This window comes from Pongo pygmaeus, chromosome 3 (assembly GCF_028885625.2).
Source record: "Pongo pygmaeus isolate AG05252 chromosome 3, NHGRI_mPonPyg2-v2.0_pri, whole genome shotgun sequence".
Taxonomy (NCBI): domain Eukaryota; kingdom Metazoa; phylum Chordata; class Mammalia; order Primates; family Hominidae; genus Pongo; species Pongo pygmaeus.
In genome coordinates, this window is record NC_072376.2 from 64482795 (window position 1) to 64502580 (window position 19786).

The 19786-nt window shown below is 39.8% G+C and overlaps 1 long non-coding RNA gene across 1 annotated transcript; it reads left to right on the forward strand.

Moving 5' to 3' along the window:
* The first annotated feature begins 7852 nt into the window (after positions 1-7852).
* LOC134739539 (uncharacterized) lies at positions 7853-18480 on the forward strand. The gene is made up of 2 exons (XR_010126317.1): positions 7853-8144; positions 16152-18480. It is a non-coding gene; the product is annotated as an uncharacterized LOC134739539 (long non-coding RNA).
* Positions 18481-19786: the final 1306 nt, after the last annotated feature.

A 19786-nucleotide genomic window follows, 5' to 3' on the forward strand; every position in this document is an offset into this window, starting at 1 on the left:
CACACGTAACTGCAATATGAAGCACTTGTTTACAAAGTAAATTTTAAAATATATTGTTAACTCTGGGTGCAAACAAAAAAATCAACTATAAAATTATTCACAATTACACCAGGTATACATAATTCTCTTACATAAAACAAGTCTTCTTCAACATTGTCAGCCATCATTATCTTTTTCAGTACTTCTGAAATCCTACAACCCTTCTTGCTCTGTTTAAAGCCCTGATCAAATAATGCCCTTCTGTAACTGGGCTACTCACTTCAATATATTGTCTATTAAGCAGCAACAACAAAACTCTCCAAAATGTATACATATATACCTTTGAATTCTGTAATTTGAAGTCTAAAGTTAATGCCTTTCTGTGGTGTTTTTTATACATCTTCTTGCAAAACAAAGCCCTGATGTGTATCTTAAATTTACTTGCAAGTATAATGTTATAAAACTCAGTATTCCCTGCTTTTCATTTTCTTAAAATCCTTATCATTCAGTAAATCACACATGATAGACAAAATTTCAACACCAACCAAACAATAATATCCACAATTTTACCCATTAATACTAGCACAAATACAATATAATCTGGACTTCACTGGATTGAAAGCATAATAAAATGAAGATAAAATATGATCACTCCTGAGATATGAGGAAATGAACCATGGAAATGATCATGTGGGGAAATCCAGTTGCATGCTTAGGCATGTGTGAAATTTGTCAGCAAGTATGTACCATGGTCAGCATTCAGTAAATTTTCAGATAATAAGGTACATGGCATGTGTGAAAGGACAATCCATTAACAGGACAACCTTTAAAACACAAATATAACTACTTGTTGTTCTCTACTAGCACAAGAAGTGAGTGGTGGTTCTGGCAACGGTCTGTGAAAGGGTCACCGAGGAAAGGAAAGGGCTGCTGAGAACGGTCTGCAGTGCTTTTGTTTTCTTGCTTCCATGGATGACAGGTTGAGTGGGGTGGCAACAGTATGAAAGCATTTCGAGTGTGATAGACTCTTGATCAGTCTCCTCCTTTTACCCTATCAGGAGTAACTTTACAGATATACATAAATCAGAGTACAACAGGGAGCCCTTGTTCGCCAAGCATGTTGAGTGCTCCCGGGGTGACGTGCTGTGGAGGACTTGCTCCAACTCAGACTGCTTCCGTCTGATAGAGAGATTTATTTCCTGACAGCTGACAGAGGGCCCTGCAATAGCTGACAATCCCTGGTGTGGCTGGATCGGTAGCTCCAGGAAGAAGTTCTCTGAACTCTCTAAGCTGCGAGTCTTGCTTTTACGTAAAAAATGACTATTTTAGTACTTTGAAAGATCTAAGTGTCTTATTCTTTTATCTTTTAGAAATTCAAACCACTCCTCTTTACCTTTAAGCAGAAAACTTCCCTCATAGCTGTGTTCCTTATGTCCTTTTAACCTGCTGTTTTCTTTTCTGCCAGAATCTGTTTCACTGAAATAAAGCTAATGTCAAGCTAGGCATTCCCATTCAGGATTGTAATTCTAAGGTGATCTTCCAGTATAGTGTGAAAGAGCTGATCAAAATCTGGACTAGACAATTTTGCCAATGAATTCTTACTCCATAGCTTATTTGGAGGGATGCAAACTTGTTCAGAAGAAATATCCAGCTTAATCCCTTAATTACCAACTATTAACAAATAAGCTAAAAGACTGATGTAATACCTAAAAACATTTCATAAAATTTAATAATTTTTTAAAAAATCTCTAAATTTTTCTTTTTATCTGAATGAACCTAATTGTACTGCATAACACACAGAAATTTTGGATGTTGTATCTTTAGTGAATTAGAAACAGTTGTGGTCATATTTCTTTATTGAGGAAGCTTTTATGTAAATGAATTGCAGATTTTATTATTTTTAAATTTTTACTTCTCTAGAAATACAGTGACAGTAAAAGCAAAAGCTAATGTCATCTCTTCTAGTCATTTTAAACTGTGATATATTTATTGTTATAGTGATTACATTAAAATACATCCTCACTGCATGAAAATTACATTTTTAAAGATGTTTGTATTCCATACTAGAAAAAAAAAAAGTAACACAGGGATATGTTAGTGCCTTAAAAGGGTCATAACATTTTAGATTTCAAACATTATTTTGAGACTTTTCTGTTTCATCTTCCACAAACAGTGAGAATGCTGGGTGCAGGTATCAGTGATTGCCCAGTGCTACACCAGATTTTAGTGTTCAAACTGAGATGTAAATTCTAGTCTACTGACCTGTGCTTTTTTTTCTGTTTTAAATATTTCATTTACAAAAGAGACATATTTGCTAAGCTTAAACCTGGACTATTGTCTCTTTCAAACATCTGATTACTACTGTTAAGTAAATGGAGTCGCTGTATTGCAGTTCACTTTGAGGAAAATCATAAGCAAAGGATACTTCCTACTCCAGACATCTGCCGCTAACTCTGGTCAAATTAGTGGAGCCAGTTTTGTTTGATCTCTCCCATATTGATTACATGCTGTTTGGTCTTCTTTAGTGTTTTTTTTTTTTTTTTTTTTACCATAATTGGCTTTTGTTCAACTTTTTTATTACTGATGACAGAGTATAATAGTCAAGATAATGATATGTTGTATTGCTAGAATTTTTATAGCCATGCAAAGACAACCACTGTTAGATAAGACATGCACATATTTAATACAAAATACTGATGAAAATAATAAACTACTGCTATTGCTACTCCCACTCCATATCTTCTTTGGGGTGTCATGTGAGCCAATTCATAGGAAACACTTTGGAGATAGCTCTTCGGACAATAATACTTTCACTCTAATTTGCCACTGACATTTATTTTGTCTTATGACACAACAGTCACATCATCATGACAAAAATCTCAACTAGTGTCTATTTTGCATCCTGATAGCTAGGATGCTTTCGTATTGGAATAACAAAAGAAAAGAAAATGGTGACACTGAATAGAACATGAAAAAGGATCTATCAGATATCCTGATTAGAACTAGTAGAGTTAAAAATCTGAAAATGAGTGCATATATATATATATATATATCCCATTTGATATTCTGTATTTCCTCAGTATTTCTTAATCAAATACGGTCTTGATTCTCTTTGAGAATGTTGTATAAAGGCTTGTGTCTGCATAAACGTGTGTGTGTGTGTTCACATATTTTCTTTCCAAGATATGTATTCCCACACTGGGACTTTTACATGTTTGCAGTTATAATTTACATAAAATTTCCCTTTTCATTTGCTATTTCACTTCACACAGAATGAAAATGAAATAAATCTAGACCTAAATAATTAGAAAGTTATTTATTCACATGATCAAAATTCATAATATTAGTATTGTTGTTTTTTCTTTTTTCATTTTCATATAGTTATTTCTTTCTTCCAAAAAAGAAGAAAATTCTAAATTTTGCAAATAAAAGCACTAAATAAATCCTACACATTTTATTTCTGCACAAAAGTAGATTGCTTTGATATCTTGAAAGGAAGCTGAAGACTTTGTCTTGATAACATATATTCCCTCTCTGGTAGTCATATGTATTACATGTTTTATTACAAATGTAAGATAGCTATATAATTGATTTTACACAATCTTGGTCTCCAAAGATAACCATTATTAATGTTTTGATACATCATGACAAATTTGACCCTAAACCCTGAAAAGCATGGATGATGTATATTTACACAGTTATAGTTGGTGTTTTTAAATAAAACTGGAATCATACTCTTTAATAGTGCTGTACCATCATTTGTGTCTTTTAACAATATCATTTGATCGGTTTTGGCTTTTCATTTTAATATGTACAATTTAGAAAACACTGACTATAAATCCCATGTTACTAAAAAAAAAAAAATCAAAAAACAAAACTGGGGTTCACATCGGTCACGTTGCTAAAGGACCTTAGTCTCATATAAGAAGCCACTAGGTATCCAAGTTGGAAACCAAACACCATTATTTCTTTTGTCACTAGTTCAAGGAATCATACTCAGCAAGTTCTTCCTTATTGTTGTTATCTGTGTCCATAAGAATTGTGAATTTATATTTCGCATTTAAAGTCATTTAAGAATTTATATGCAGAATTATTTACAGAATTTCAAGGTGTCTTCAGAGTCTGTCTGTAGATAAATAGACAAGTATTTACTGATTTTAATCCTGGCTTACATGACGGTTAATGTTGCTAACAATGGGAAGTTTGAACTGACATCTTTATCTCATCTCTTCTTGCACAATGACAGTTTGGTCAGAGGAGTGTATATTTGTCTTCCATAAAATGATGACCCAAATGGCTTTAAATAAAGATGATTTACCTTCTTATTTAAACAAATATATCTTGCATCATGTAGGTAAAATTTATTCTCTTTTTAATAGCCTGAGAACTATACTGCAGTTTTTTTTTTGTTCTTGTTTTTGTTTTTTTCTGAAAAAGCAATTTTATTTTCAAATTTTAAGCAGGTGATCCAAGACTGTTTTCTTGAAAGGCTTATATAGTTGATTATATCTTTAATTCTTAGCAAAACCCTTAAAATGATCCTAATATTAAGTACATTGACAAATTTTAGGTAAGCAAAAAAAGTCTTTAAGAATTTTTTATCAGAATCTCAAATGGAAATGCAGCTCCTGTAAAAATCATTATTCAGAGTTGAAGCTTCCTACTTTATCAAATAACCAAAACCAGATATTATGTCAAGCCTGTAACGGTTTCCAATGCACACAACAATTTGAGATTTTTCTTTCAAATGATGTTTCCATCAGTACAGTAACATTTCTATTTAAAAATAAAATCAATGATCCCTGAAGTTTTCAAAATGGGCTCCCAAAATATTATTCTTCATTGATTGTGTCAGTATGAATAACTGATAGATGTTAGTAGTTCTTTCATTTACTTGTTGAATGGAAATTGTGTAGCTTTTATTTCTCTTTGATATTTAAAATAGTAGATGAAATGTCATTGATCTGGGATGAATGTAATAGTTTGAAGGAGGCATTTATTTTTCAAATTTTCTTTGTCTCACCCCCAGGGATTGAGGAACTGAATTTTTTCCAGGACACAAAGAAACCAAGGTATCTCAAACTGTTTGTGATTTTTTTCAAAAGCCTACTACAATAAGCAACCCTGCATAATACTTAATGATACACATTTTGTTTTGGAAAATCCACACATCAAAACAATAAGGTTCTAGACATTTTAGACCAGGTCTTTTCTATAAGAAATTCATACCTTTCAGACTGGGCACAGTGGCTCACACCTGTAATCCCAGCACTCTGGGAGGCTGAGGCAGGTGGATCATTTGAGGTCAGGAGTTCGGGACCAGCTTGTCCAACATGGCAAAACCCAGTCTCTACTAAAAATACAAAACTTAGTCAGGCATGGTGGTGCGTGCCTAGTAATCCCAGCTAATTGGGAGGCTGAGGTAGGAGATTCACTTGAACACGGGAGGTAGAAATTGCAGTGGGCCGAGATTATACCACTGCTCTCCAGCCTGTGCAACAGAGCAAGATTCCAGAAAAAAAAAAAAAAAAAAAAATTATACATTTTAATGCACTTTTTCATTAAACTGTTTTGATTTGAGAGAATTAAAGATTTCCATGAAGTCATAAGAAATAATACCGGAGATTTTATGTAACTTTACCTAGATTTTCCCAACAGTAACATTTCACAAAACTATGATGCATATCACAACCAGGGTATTGACTTTGAAACAGTAAAGATAAAGAACATTTTCATTATCACATAGATCCCTCATGTTGTCTTTTATTGTTAAACTCCTTCCCTGCCTCACCTCCCGTTCCTGATTCCTGAAGACCATTAATGTGTTCTCTATTTCCATAATTTTGTCATTTCAAGAATATTATACAATGGAATCACAGGGTATGTACATTTTGGGGACTTTTTTTTCATCCAGGTGCAGTGCCCTGGAGATTAAATAAAGCTGTTGTGTGTTTCAGTAGTTTATTATTCTGTAATATAAAAGATTCCAGAACATAAAGGTACCAGTTTATTTAACCCTTCATCTGCTGAAGGCTTTCTTGGACATTTTCAATTTGGGGTTATTACAAATAAAGCTGCTCTGAATATTCATGTATGGGTTTTTGTGTGAACAGTTTACATTTCTATGGGGTAATGCATTTTTATAATGCATGGATATCCTTCAGTTTTGTTGGATTCATATTTCCTCTGATATTACTATTTCCATGAAAAGAACATGCAGCTTCTCATCAATGATGAAGTAATACCACAGGTTTATCACCATGGTTTCTTAGGCACAACAAGGAACACTGATTTTCTATGATTAAAACTGAAAGGTAATACATTGAAAAGTTTTAAGGTGGCTCCCGTAATCAGCAGGCAGGAGAACTGGGTTTTCAACTAGGGTGGAAATGAGAAATGCTAGGTAACAACCAGGATCATAGCAAAAACCTAACAAGAAATATGACAAAGACACTACAACCACAATCACAATGACAGTGGACTTTACATCTTACGTAGCTGCCCAAAACTCTGCAAACCACTGAACAGCTATTCTTATAAATTAGATAATTCTCTCAACAGTTCTGCTATTGCCAGAATGAATCCCTCATTATCAGTAGTACGCAGGTATATATATCTTAGATATCCTACAGAATGTCCATAAAAATCTGGAAGCCCAGCATAAATAATGTATTGTATTTATTATGTATTTATGATGCTTTTGCTGATTCACAATTGAATTGAAGACTTTACACTTACAGTTCCTTTATTGAAGAAGTATATTCAGATTAAAGAGAAATATATTGGGCATATGATATTAAAATGTAACTTACATATTGTGTAAAAGTAAGTTCATTCTGTTTTGAATGCACTTTTGAATGCACTGTATTCCTCTCTATCAATCAATACACATTATGAATAAACTGGCACAGCTATTGATATTTGTGTGTTTAGTCTCATTTTTTATTGACTGCTTTATTGCAAAGAGTGTAGCAAGACATCAACCAGGCCATCGTAACATTTTGAAAGTTCCAAAAACTGTTTCATCTACCTGTCCTTTAGATTCCCTTTCCTCTTATCTCCTCCATGACCTTTTCCAACAATTATGTGTGCTGCCTTTATATTTTTAAAATGATGATCCATCTGTTCTCATTGTCTCCACTTCCAGACCTCCCAGTAATTTCTAAACTGCTAAAGTCTGGTTTTTGACCCTTCTATGACCCTTCCATTCACTGAAACCCTTCTACTACCTCTAAATTGACAAATTACTCTCATTTTTCTTTATATCTCTGCATTGTCTAACTGGTTAATCACTCACTTCTTAAACAACTCATTTGTCCTGTTAAACACCACTCTCTCTCTCTGGTCTTCTTAACAGTCCTCAAACTAATTATTCTCAAGCATATTTTCAGTTTTCTATTATTCTTTTATTTCTTAAATGTAGGTGTTCCCATGGGTTTCTGCAACTTTCCCTGACAACCACCCAATGCAATTAATTGTCCCACAATAGTATCCCCCTCAGGCTGTCTGTAGAACCATGGAATTCATGCATCAAAACACAATTATTTTTTGATCCGTCTCTCTCTGCTGCCCCCAAATGTGAATTCCTTGAGTCAGAGACTATTCTACTCAGCAAAACATTTGTGAGTGGAATTAAATTGAAATAAACCGTTATAGTCCACACACAGATGGAAAACACATAGTAAAATCCTAGAATTCCATTTCTCCCTTGAAAATTTCCCAGACAATCAGAGGGAGTTTCATTCTTTCCTGTTTACTTTTCTCCCAAATAGGCCTTCTGAGGCAGCAGAATAGGGAAGGAAGTCAGAAGACTGACCAGCTCATACGTATGGAATGCCTATCATACATACACTTAAAATTATGGCAAGCTCACGCAGGCGCACTAAGAGAGAAAAAACAAGAAAACAGTTATGACAATTATAGGAAATCCCCTCCCTAGAGTTAAGGAAGTGTAGGAAGTGGGTATAAAAGAACAAAGGCTATATTAATCCGGGGCTGACACCACTTGAAAATCAGCCCGTTCCTCGCTCTGGAACATTCTTTGCTTAATAAATTTTGTGGGGTGGTTATTTGTGGTGTCTCATCCAATTCTTTGTTCATAACACCAAGAACCTGGAACTCCCAACTTCCAATCTGGTAACATATTTTGGTGAGCCAGCCAGAAGGTAAGCCCAGAAGAACTGGGAATTTTTATTTTCTTTCTTTTTTGCTTCAGCTCTTTCACTTTGGTTTAAAGCTGCCTTCTGCTGGCATGGATTGGGCAGTTAAGAATGAAAAAGACACTGGCCGCTTGAAGACTCCCATTGTTGCGGGAAAGCAGAGGACCAGAAAGACCAATGGGTGGAGCAGGAGGATTTTATTAAGGTGTGCACTGGCTCCGTGGATTTGCATCCAAAAAGCTGAGCCATGAACAAAGACAGAGCTTGGCTTATATAGGCTACATTACAGAAGCAGAACCAAGGCAGTAAATCACACAATGACAGGTTTTGTAATCTATAGCATAACTGCTGAAATTTGCATAACTTGTGGCTTTACTTAGCTGATGGCCTTGCAGCTGCGTCAGAAGAAAAACAGGAACCTACAAATCTTGCTAAACATAGGCAAAAATAATCATAACTCATGGTCTAAGGAAAGAGAAACAGTAAAGGAATTTGTTTTTCTTAACTATTGCTCAGGGGTTGGAGCTCCTTCCTGGCTTCTTAGACTAGGTCACCATGACCTTCCTATAGCCTTGCTTGTTACTATCCTTAGAGTGAGTAAATGCAGTACAAAACTTTTTTTAAATTCCTGCCTCAACGTGACTGGATAACCTGATTGGGGAATGGAACAGATAGGTCCCACGGGGTACAAAATCAGTCCCTGCAACAGTGAGGTGCATGTTTGTGTGGCTATAATTATTACATTATTTGCTGCTTGTTTTTTTGTTTTTGTTTTTGTTTTTGTTTTGAGATGGAGTCTTGCTCTGTCGCCCAGGCTGGAGTGCAGTGGCATCATCTCGGCTCACTGCAACCTTCACCTCCCGGGATCAAGCAATTATCCTGCCTTAGCCTCCTGAGTAGCTGGGATTACAGGCACCCACCACCATGCCCAGCTAATTTTTGTATTTTTAGTAGAGACAGAGTTTCACCATGTTGGCCAGGCTGGTCTCGAACTCCTGACCTCAGGTGATCCGCTCACCTTGGCCTCCCGAAGTGCTGGTATTACAAGCATGAGCCACCATGCCCAGCCAGCCACCGTGCCCGGCCTTGCTGCTTTTTTTTTTTCTTTTCTTCATTTGTGTTGGGATATCATGTTTAGACCAATTAGAGATCTCCCCCAAACCCAAAGGGCCAGGGCAATAGGTAACTGACTGTGGGGAGCCCAAGGGTTAGCATCAGCCTGAAGATTAGGGCCAACCACCTGGATAATGAGAGTACCCTGCTTCTTCTGTGAGGGATCAGATCTAGATTGTTTTAGTGTAGTACATCTGGTGCTAAAAGAAAACTCCTGGTGGACTCTCGGATCATTGCATAAATTGCGCAGTGGATCCATGGGGAAATTGCTGTGCCTGGTTTATCTCATATGGTCAGAGAGCACTCTACTATCTTATTGAGAGGCCAGTCTCTAATAATAAATTTAAACTAGGCAGTCTGCAATTCCTTGCCCTTCAAACTAGAGTTACTACAATAATTAAGGAAACCATTTGGTAAGAAACTCTTTTGGCCAGCTACAGGGATACTAGAAGCCAAAGGTTACACTCAGGAACTAAAGGGAATCTTATCATAGGTCACCAATTATGGCAGGATCCTTCTTCAAATGGCACTGGTGCCCACCTATGGCTAGAGATGTCTGGTACTCAGAAGACAGGTCCATTTTGGGGATGCCCCAATGGACCAAAATTACAGTCCAGATCCTTCAATAGGGGACACCCTTAAGGGAGACTCTAGATGTAAACTCATGAACCTATGAGACTCCTTTCATGCGCGTCCATGTGAAAAGACCACCAAACAGGCTTTGTGTGAGCAACAAGGCTGTTTATTTCACCTGGGTGCAGGCGGGCTGAGTCTGAAAAGAGAGTCAGCGAAAGGAGATGGGGGTGGGGCAGTTTTATAGGATTTGGGTAGGTAAGGGAAAATTACAGTCAAAGGGGTTGTTCTCTGGTGGGCAGGAGTGGGGGTCACAAGGTGCTCAGTGGGGGAGCTTTTTGAGCCAGGATGAGCCAGGAAAAGGACTTTCACAAGGTAATGTCATCACTTAAGACAAGGACCGGCCATTTTCACTTCTTTTGTGGTGGAATGTCATCAGTTAAGGTGGGGCAGGGTATTTTCACTTCTTTTGTGATTCTTCAGTTACTTCAGGCCATCTGGGCGTATATGTGCAAGTCACAGGGGATGCGATGGCTTGGCTTGGGCTCAGAGGCCTGACAACTCCCTTCTTCTTTTCCACAGATTAGTCATGGGAAACATTCCTTCAGTCCTATCTGACTCCCCTCTTGGCTGCATCTTCAATCATTGGAATCAATTTGACCCTGAAAACCTGTGAAAGAAATGCCTAATATTTTATTGTAACACCTTTTGGCCTCAATTTCAGCTAGGGAGTCAAGAGCAATGGCCAGTCAATGGAAGTCTCAATTATGACACCATCCTCCAATTAGAACTATTTTATAAGAGGCAAGGCAAATGGTCAGAAATACCATATGTGCAAGCCTTCATGGCCCTATACCAAAAGCCTACCATTTTCTTTTCTTTTTTTTTTTTTTTAAGTATTTATTGATCATTCTTGGGTGTTTTTCGGAGAGGGGGATGTGGCAGGGTCATAGGATAATAGTGGAGAGAAGGTCAGCAGATAAACACGTGAACAAAGGTCCCTGGTTTTCCTAGGCAGAGGTCCCTGCGGCAGCCTTCCGCAGTGTTTGTGTCCCTGGGTACTTGAGATTAGGGAGTGGTGATGACTCTTAAAGAGCATGCTGCCTTCAAGCATCTGTTTAACAAAGCACATCTTGCACCGCCCTTAATCCATTTAACCCTGAGTTGACACAGTACATATTTCAGAGAGCAGGGGGGCTGGGGGCAAGGCCATAGATCAACAGCATCCCAAGGCAGGAGAATTTCTCCTCCCAGACGGGGCGGCCGGGCAGAGGTGCTCCTCACTTCCCAGACGGGGCAGCCGGGCAGAGGCGCTCCTCACTTCCCAGACGGGGCGGCCGGGCAGAGGCGCTCCTCACTTCCCAGACGGGGCGGCCGGGCAGAGGTGCTCCTCACTTCCCAGATGGGGCGGCCGGGCAGAGGCGCTCCTCACCTCCCAGACGAAGGGCGGCCGGGCAGAGGTGCTCCTCACTTCCCAGACGGGGCGGCCGGGCAGAGGCGCTCCTCACTTCCCAGAGGATGGGCGGCTGGGCAGAGGCGTTCCTCACTTCCCAGATGGGGCGGCCGGGCAGAGGCGCTCCTCACCTCCCAGACGAAGGGCGGCGGGGCAGAGGTGCTCCTCACATCCTAGACGATGGGCGGCTGGGCAGAGGCTCTCCTCACTTCCCAGATGGGGCGGCTGAAGCCTACCATTTTCAAAGCTCCCAGCACTTCTCCACAGAAAGAAACTCCTAAAACTGAGCTGGATACTGTAGATAACCCCCTCTTGCAAAGGGTACATATGTGTCAGGGTGAACAATAGCCACTTTCCTATAATCCAGGTCCAAGTGCACTTGAAGCTTCAAAAGAAGGACAAGAGTCATGGGTCCTAGCGATCCCTCCCCATACTAGCTTAGGAACACCATATTCAATGACACCACCTGTCCTGCTACCTCTCAGAGAGGTGGCAGGAACTGAGGGTCCCATCAGGGTACAGGTCTCCTTCTTAATAACTGATATCCAACAATGTAAGGAAAAACTGGACAGTTACTCAGAAATTTGCTGATGGGTTCCAGACTTTGACTTTGGCTTTCAACCTTTCTTGGAGAGACATGCAATTCATTTTGTCCACGTGTTGCACACCTCTGGAAAAGGAATGAATATTTGAGGCTGCTCGCCAGGACACTGATGAACGTTTTCCATGTAGCCTGCAGGGCAACACACTGGGAGCAGATACAGTCCCTACTACTGAACCCAGTTGGAAATATAATACCCCCATGAGAATGAATAATCACACTAAATTTCTTGAGGCACCCCTGAGGGGAATGAAAAAAGGGGTAACAAAGGCAGTAAACTATGATAAGTTTAGGGAGATCACTCAGGGGAAAGAAGAGAATCCAACCATGTTTTATAGTAGACTAGAAGAAGCCTTTAAAATATATACAAACTTAGATCCTGCTTCTCCTGAAGGCAAGATATTAATGGCACAACATTTCATTAGTCACTCTACCCGAGATATTAGACATAATCTCCAGAAGGTACAAATGGAGCCACAGACAAAACCAGTTCCTTGACACCACCTTTATGGTGTACAACAATCGTGAACTGGGGGAAGGAAAAGGGGAACAGAGTAAAAAAAAAAAACCCAGCAAGCCAGAATTATGGCAGCCATCGTTAGCGATGCCCTGAATGCCCAAAGAGCATCCAAGGGAAACACAAAGGGCTACAAAGATAATGCTAGCAAAGACTCTTGCTTCAAGTGCAAAAAAAGATGGGCATTGGGCAAAGGACCATATTAAGCCCGTACTGGGCCTTTGCCATCAATATGAAGGTGCCAGTCATGACCGTTGGCACTGGCCAGTTGACTGCCCCTGCTCCCACCGAGGGGCTTGGTCAGTCAAAACTCTGGCAGTGTAAAAGGAGGAGTTAGATGAAGACTGAAGCGGCCTGGGGTCTTCCTCACTGTCCCTGTCCAGGAACATCATCATTACTATTGAGGAGCCCCGGGTAACTCTGGACATCATGGGCACCCAAATTTAGTTTCTTTTTGATACAGAGGCAAATTACTCTGTCCTTATTGCTTATTGCAGGAAAACTTTCCTCCCAGTCCATGAATGTTATGGGAATGGAGGGGAAGCCAAAAATGAGATCCTTTGATCCTCCTTTAACTTATCAATTTGAGAAGCAAATTTTCCAACAGGAGTTTCTAGTAATACCAAGCTGCCCAGTCCCCTTGTTGGGGGCAGATGTCATTGTTAAAATAGGGGAATTACTACAATATAAACACTGCCCAGCAGGATTGATGACAGTTGGGGAAATAAACAGTGTCCCAGACCCCATTAACAAACAGGTTAACCTACTAGCTTGGTATACCGGGAAACCAGGGAAATGGCAAAGCTGGTCAAAATACAGCTTTAAAAGACTCCAGCTATTTTCCAAACTGAAAGTCATATCCAATCAAGCTGGAGGCCCCTAATTCAGGAATTGCTAACTCTTGAACTTTTAAAGCCTTGCAATTCACCTTGCAATACTCCCATTTTATCCATCTTAAAAACTTCAGGGGAATATCAGCTAGTACAGGATCTCAGAATAATCAATGAAGCTGTTATCCCCATCCATCCATTGGTGGCAGATCCATACACTGTCTTGGCTCAGGTGCCATGGGATGGAAAATGGTTCTTGGTCCTAAAACTGAAAGATGCCTTCTTTTCCATTCCTCTGGCCCCAGAGTCTCAACATCTTTTTGTCTTTGAATGGCAAAATCCAGATACCAAAGAAAAACAATACACTTGGACAGTGCTCCCTCAGGGCTTTTGGGATAGCACCCATTTCTTTGTTCAAACCCTATAAAGGGATTTTTATGGGTTTTCCATTATTATTGGAAAATGGAAGCATACTTCGATATGTAGATGACCTTCTTGTGTGTAGCCCAACCCAGGAAGCATCTGACTAAAATACTGTAAAAGTTTTGAATTTCCTGGAAGACAGGGGATACAAAATGTCAAAGAAAAATTTCAAATCACCCTCCAACAAGTCCAATATATGGGCTATATTCTAAACCCTTGGGTCCAGCAGATATCCCCAGAAGAGGTGTAAGTCATATGCAGTCTGGACCCCCTTATACCAAACAACAGCTCTGTTCCTTTTCAGGAATGGCGGGGTTCTGCAGGATATGGATACCAAATTTTGGGCTCATAGCAAAGCCCCTTTATGAAGCAACAAGGGGGCCATAAAATGAGTTAGTAGAATGGACTCCAGAAGTAAGGAAAGCCTTTGTCAAGTTAAAACAGGCATTTGTCCAAGCCCCCATTCTTGGCATCCCAGACCTCACTAAGCCCTTTTCCTTGTATGTAGCAGAAAAGAAGGGCACAGCTGTGGGGGTGCTAACCCGAAAATTGGGATCAGAACCCAGACCAATTGCCTATTTTTCCAAGAGATTGGACGTGTGACCTTGGGGTGGCCAGGCTGCCTGTAAGCAATAACAGCTACTGCTATTTTAGTGGAATAAGGCACTAAAATCACCCTAGGTCAACCACTGGAAATTTTAACACCACATCAGGTGAAATCAGTCTTGGAAATAAAAGGGTATATTTGGATGATGAGGAAAAGGTTAACCAAGTACCAGGCTATACTCCTAGACAATCCAGAGGTAATTCTTAAAACCTGTAATACCCTGAATCCAGCTCCATGCTGCCCATAGGCCCAATAATTGGTCATTCATGTGAGCAGGTCATCACACATACATATGTAAGCTGACCTGATTTAAAAGATTGGCCACTCCCAGACTCAGAGAATGACTGGTTCACAGATGGCAGCAGCTTTGTGTCAAATGGGAAATGCCAGGCTGGATATACAATAGTAAATGACAACACCATCACTGAAGTCCAACTGCTGTCCCCAGGGCATGTCAGCACAAAAAGCTGAAATAATTGCTCTTATCTGAGTCCTGATATTGGGGAAAGGAAAAAAGCTTAATATCTGTACAGACTCCAAATATGCATTTCTTGTGGTTAAGGCTCATGCTGCAATTTGGAAAGAAAGAGGACTACTAACTAGGAACCACTTGCCCATAGAGCATGGGCCTGAAATTCTCTAGTTGTTGGAGGCAATACATTTGCCAAAAGCCATTGCTATAATCCATTGTAGAGGGTATCAAAAGGCCTTAGCTCCTATAGCACAAGGGAACAAAAAGATGGACAGGTAAGCAAAAGCAGTGGACCTCAAGGCGCAATCTCAAAAAATCTTAGCACTGCTTCCCTTCTATGATTCCCCAGTAGAACCTGAATACACATCACAGGAGGAAGGGGTTATAAGGGAGCAAGGGGGACAGAAACAAGGATCTTGGTAGTATATGGGATCAAAAGTATATATCCCTCAAACAGCCCAATGGAAGGTTATTAGAAACCCTGCACAACAGTTTCCAGATGGGGAGAGATGCCACTCTGGCCATGGCAAACAGGGTCTTTATTGGGTCTAACTTAGCCTCAGTAGTTAAGCAGGTCTGCCAAGCCTGCTTACTGTGTGCATTTAACAATCCAGGAAACAAGATCCCTCCACTAATGGAACCAGTCCAAAGAAGGGGAACTTACCCTGGGGAAGACTGGCATTTGGACTTTACCCATGAGCCAGCTTGCAGATGATAAAAGTTTTTTGCTAATACTGACAGATACCTTTACAGGCTAAGTTGAAGCTTACCCTACTAGAACAGAAAAGGCTAATGAAGTTGTAAAAGTCCTCTTAAAATAAATAATTCCACAGTTTGAGTTATCCCAAAGCCTCCAGAGTGATAACGGCCCATCCTTTGTCTCCCAGATAACTCAAGGGGTGGCTACGGTGCTCAGAATTAAATACTATTTATGTTCAGCATTGAGAACTTAATCCTCCAGGAAAGTAGAAAGAGCTAATCAAACTCTAAAATGGGCACTAGCTAAACTATGCCAGGAAACATCAGAAACTTTGGTCAGTTTCCTACCCATACATACCCCTTTTGAAATTCCATAACTCCTCAAGGGCAAAAGTAAATATGAGCCCATAGGAAATGCTGTACAGGAGACCCTTCTTAACTAATGATCTAATAACTAATCCAGAAACAGCTGGGCTAATAAAATACCTAATTAATCTGAGAAAATTTCAACAAGCGTTACAAAGGTTCTGGACCGAAACGCTTCCCATACCAGGAACTAACCAGCAACCCAAGATTAGGCCAGGAGATAGAGTACTTGTTAAAACATGGAAAGAGGGGTCACCTGTTCAGCAGCTACAACCCAATGGAAGGGACCTTTTTCAGTTATAATAACCACCCTCTGCAGTTAATGTGTTAGGATTAAATAGTTGGATACATCTTTCCAGGGTCAAGCCTGCAATACCTAAAGCTCCAGACCTAGAACCCAAAGCTCCCATCAGTCTCTACTTTGTGAACCTGTGGAGGATCTGAAGTACCTGTTTAAAAGGCATCCAAAAGATAAGTAAATCCCTACTGACTTTGCTGGTGTCTTTGTTGCATAGTTACTGTGGAGTAAGTAATCCTAGTTATTTATATATATTTATCATTTAACTGCTTGCTTCCCCCACAATGGAACCACTTTTTATGTCCATAATCCTATTTTCACCAATATTGGGGGTCCAGCCTCAATACCAAGTGTTTAAACAGATTCAACAGTTAGCCACACTAACTAACTTAGCTTCCTGTTACATTTGTACCTCAGGATCACTATCAGCTGAAGTTTTACCATTACCATTAGAAGATATAGTCAAGGTCAATGCCAGAGTCACTGTTGCCACCCAGTCAGAAGTTACATATCCCAGTCCAGCTGTGGAAAGCTTATTCCTAACACTGTTATCTCAGATCATAAGAAAAAACCCAAATTTAAATTTTACAAATGCCCCAAATCCTGTAAGGGTTTTTCACAACCTAACCTCAGAGAGCCAATTCCCAATTTGTTTCACTTCCCACCAAACGAATGGGACCTTTCTGGGATCCCTAAACAATTGTTTATATGAGGTTGTCCTCAGTTGGACAAATCAAGAGAAACATTATAATTCCTCAGAAACAAAAATCAATTCATATTGCAAACTAGGAAAACAAAACCAATTCCTCCTCCTTAAGTATCCTGATCCAAGGTGACCTCAATATACAAGTAATACCAATTCTTCCAATATTTCCACTGGTTGGACCACAGTGTTAATCAACAATTCATCTTTGCCTCTAGCTCAAGCTTTGGCTTGGGGGGTCCAAAGATCATTCTTAAAATTCCACCCCGGCTTATCTTTCCACTCTAGGCTTAATGCACAACTTGCTGTGGCTGGAACACTTTTATGGGAACAACTCACTGGAACTTCCTCTAGTGGCTCAGACGCACCTTTGGAACTAGCATCATGGGGATATGAAGTATCTTTGGACCCTGGGCAAGGGTTGTATTTCGTATGTGGAAATACAGGGTACATGAGTCTTCTGAGCCAACGCAAAGGGACTTGCGGCATTGCTGCTTTACTTCCAAGACTGTCTTATGCAAATGCTAGTACAAAATTCCCGTTCCATATAAGACACAGCCATGCATTTGTAAAAAGGGCAGTTCCAGCAGTATTACATCCTTTAGCAACTGCAATAACAGGACTTTTAGGAACCACACTTGGGTCCGTTTCTCTTCACTTGTCTTCACAACAAACACAGGCTTTGGCAGAAATTACAGCAGCTATCCAAGAACAATGACATATAGATTCCCGGGCAGGTATTGTCTTACAAAACAGGAGGGGGCTAGGTCTCCTTGCAGCTAATCGGAGGGGATTATGCATTTTTCGAAAAGAAGAATCTTGTTTCTATATTAACTCCTCAGGCAAAGTACTGGGACATCTGACTGAGGCAACTAATATAACCAAATTAAGAACTGCACAAAACACCCTAAATTCTGTTTAAACAACTGCAAAAAGTTGGATAGCCCATTTTACAGGACCCTTAGCTGTAATTCTTCTGTTGTTCATTTTTGGTCCTTACACTGTAAATTTGCTAACCAGATTTATTTCTTTCTGTTTAGAATCTATCAAGCTACAAATGGCTATATTGGCTGAAGCCCCAGACATCATCCTACAAGAAATAAGTCCAGACTTCTTAATTTCCCCCTGGATAGAGCAGGGTGAGAGTTCTGTGGTCCCGTTAGGTGGGGCCAACAGTCCCACTCAGCCGGAAGCAGCTATAGAAGAAAGAACTTCAACCCTCAGCAACCTATTATGATTTATGGGGATCACATCTCTCAGAGGGAATTGAGGCAGGAGAATAGGGAAGGAAGTCAGAAAATCAACTCACAGCCCGTTCTCACCAAAACAAGCATAAGGCAGCATCTGATAAGGAAGCTGAAGCAATGAACCAATGCTTTCTGCAGTAAACAAATCTGGTATAACCTTTTATTATAATAAGTTACTTAAAGCCCATACATATGGAATGCATATCATACATACGCTTACAATTATGGAATGGCAAGCACACGCAGGTGCACTGAGAGAGAAAAACAACAAGAAAACTGATATGTCAATTATAGGCAACCTCCTCCCTAAAAGTTAAGCAAGAGTAGGAAGAGGGTATAAAAGAACAAAGGCTATGTTAACCCAGGGCTGATACCACGCGCGATCAGCCCATTCCTCTCTCTGGAACATTCTTTGCTTAATAAATTTTGTGGGGTCATTATTTGTGCGTCTCCTCCAATTCTTTGTTTGCAACACCAAGAACCTGGAACTCCAACTTCCAATCTGGTAACGCTTCTACTCTAAAAGTGTGCTTACTCTTTGTATAGCATGTAGCTGCTCTATTGGTTGTACCCATTCACATATTAATGTTTCCAATTTTTATGCCTCCTCTGTTTTTCTCATGCCTTAATGAGTTGTTTTATGGAATTTCTAGGAGGCAATTAGTTGAGTTCTATAGATGACTTTTGTACATCTTGCACATGTACAATTTAACACTTTTTTGTGAACAACAGATATCTTTTTTGAAAAGAGGTAGTCATAAATAGATTAATATCATAGCAAAATGGCTGTGCAACAGCCATCCAGTCAAGATTACTCTTTAGCTTCCCTTTGCCCCAAGCACATACCAATTAGAAAATATAAAAATAAAACCCAAAAAAGAAATGCAAAAAGGTGAGTAGGATGAAAGCCATTGGTGAGCTTTGTTCCAAGTGACATGGAAGACCAGACTCAAGGTCATTGCTGAACTTCAAGGCCTGAGGTCAGGGTCCCTGGATGTTTTAGGCAGTTCTCACATTGCTATAAAGAAATACCGGAGACTGGGTAATTTATAAAGAAAAGAGGTTCAATTGACTTACTAGCAAACCACATTTAAAAGATCATTACGACCAAATGGGATTTACCCCAGGGATGAAAGGATGGTTCAACATATGCAAATCAATGTGATACATCACATTAACAGAATGAAGGACAAAAACTATATGATTATTTCAATTGATGCTGAAAAAGCATTTGATAAAATTCAATATCCCTTCATGATAACCCTCAAAGGGCCAGGCACAGTGGCTCACACCTGTAATCCAAGCACTTTGGTAGGCTGAGGTGGGCAGATTGCTTAAGCCCAAGAGTTGGAGACCAGCCTGGACAACAAGGTAAAATCCCATCTCTACAAAAAAATACAAAAGTTAGCCAGGTGTGGTGGTACACACCTGTAGTCCCAGATACTTGGGAAGCTGAGGTGGGAGGATTGCCTCAGGTCAGGAGGTCAAGGATTCAGTGAGGAGATCACGCCACTGCATTCCAGCCTGGGCAACAAAGTGAGACCCTTTCTCAAAAAAGAATCTCAAAAAACTGGGTATAGAAGGAACTACCTCTACATAATAAAAGCCACAGCTTGTATCATACTAAAAGAGAGAAAAAATCTTTCCTGTAAGACCTAGAACATGACAAGGATGCCCACTTTCACCACTGTTGTTCAACATAGTGCTGGAAGTCTTAACTAGAGAATTTCAGAGAAGAGAACAAAA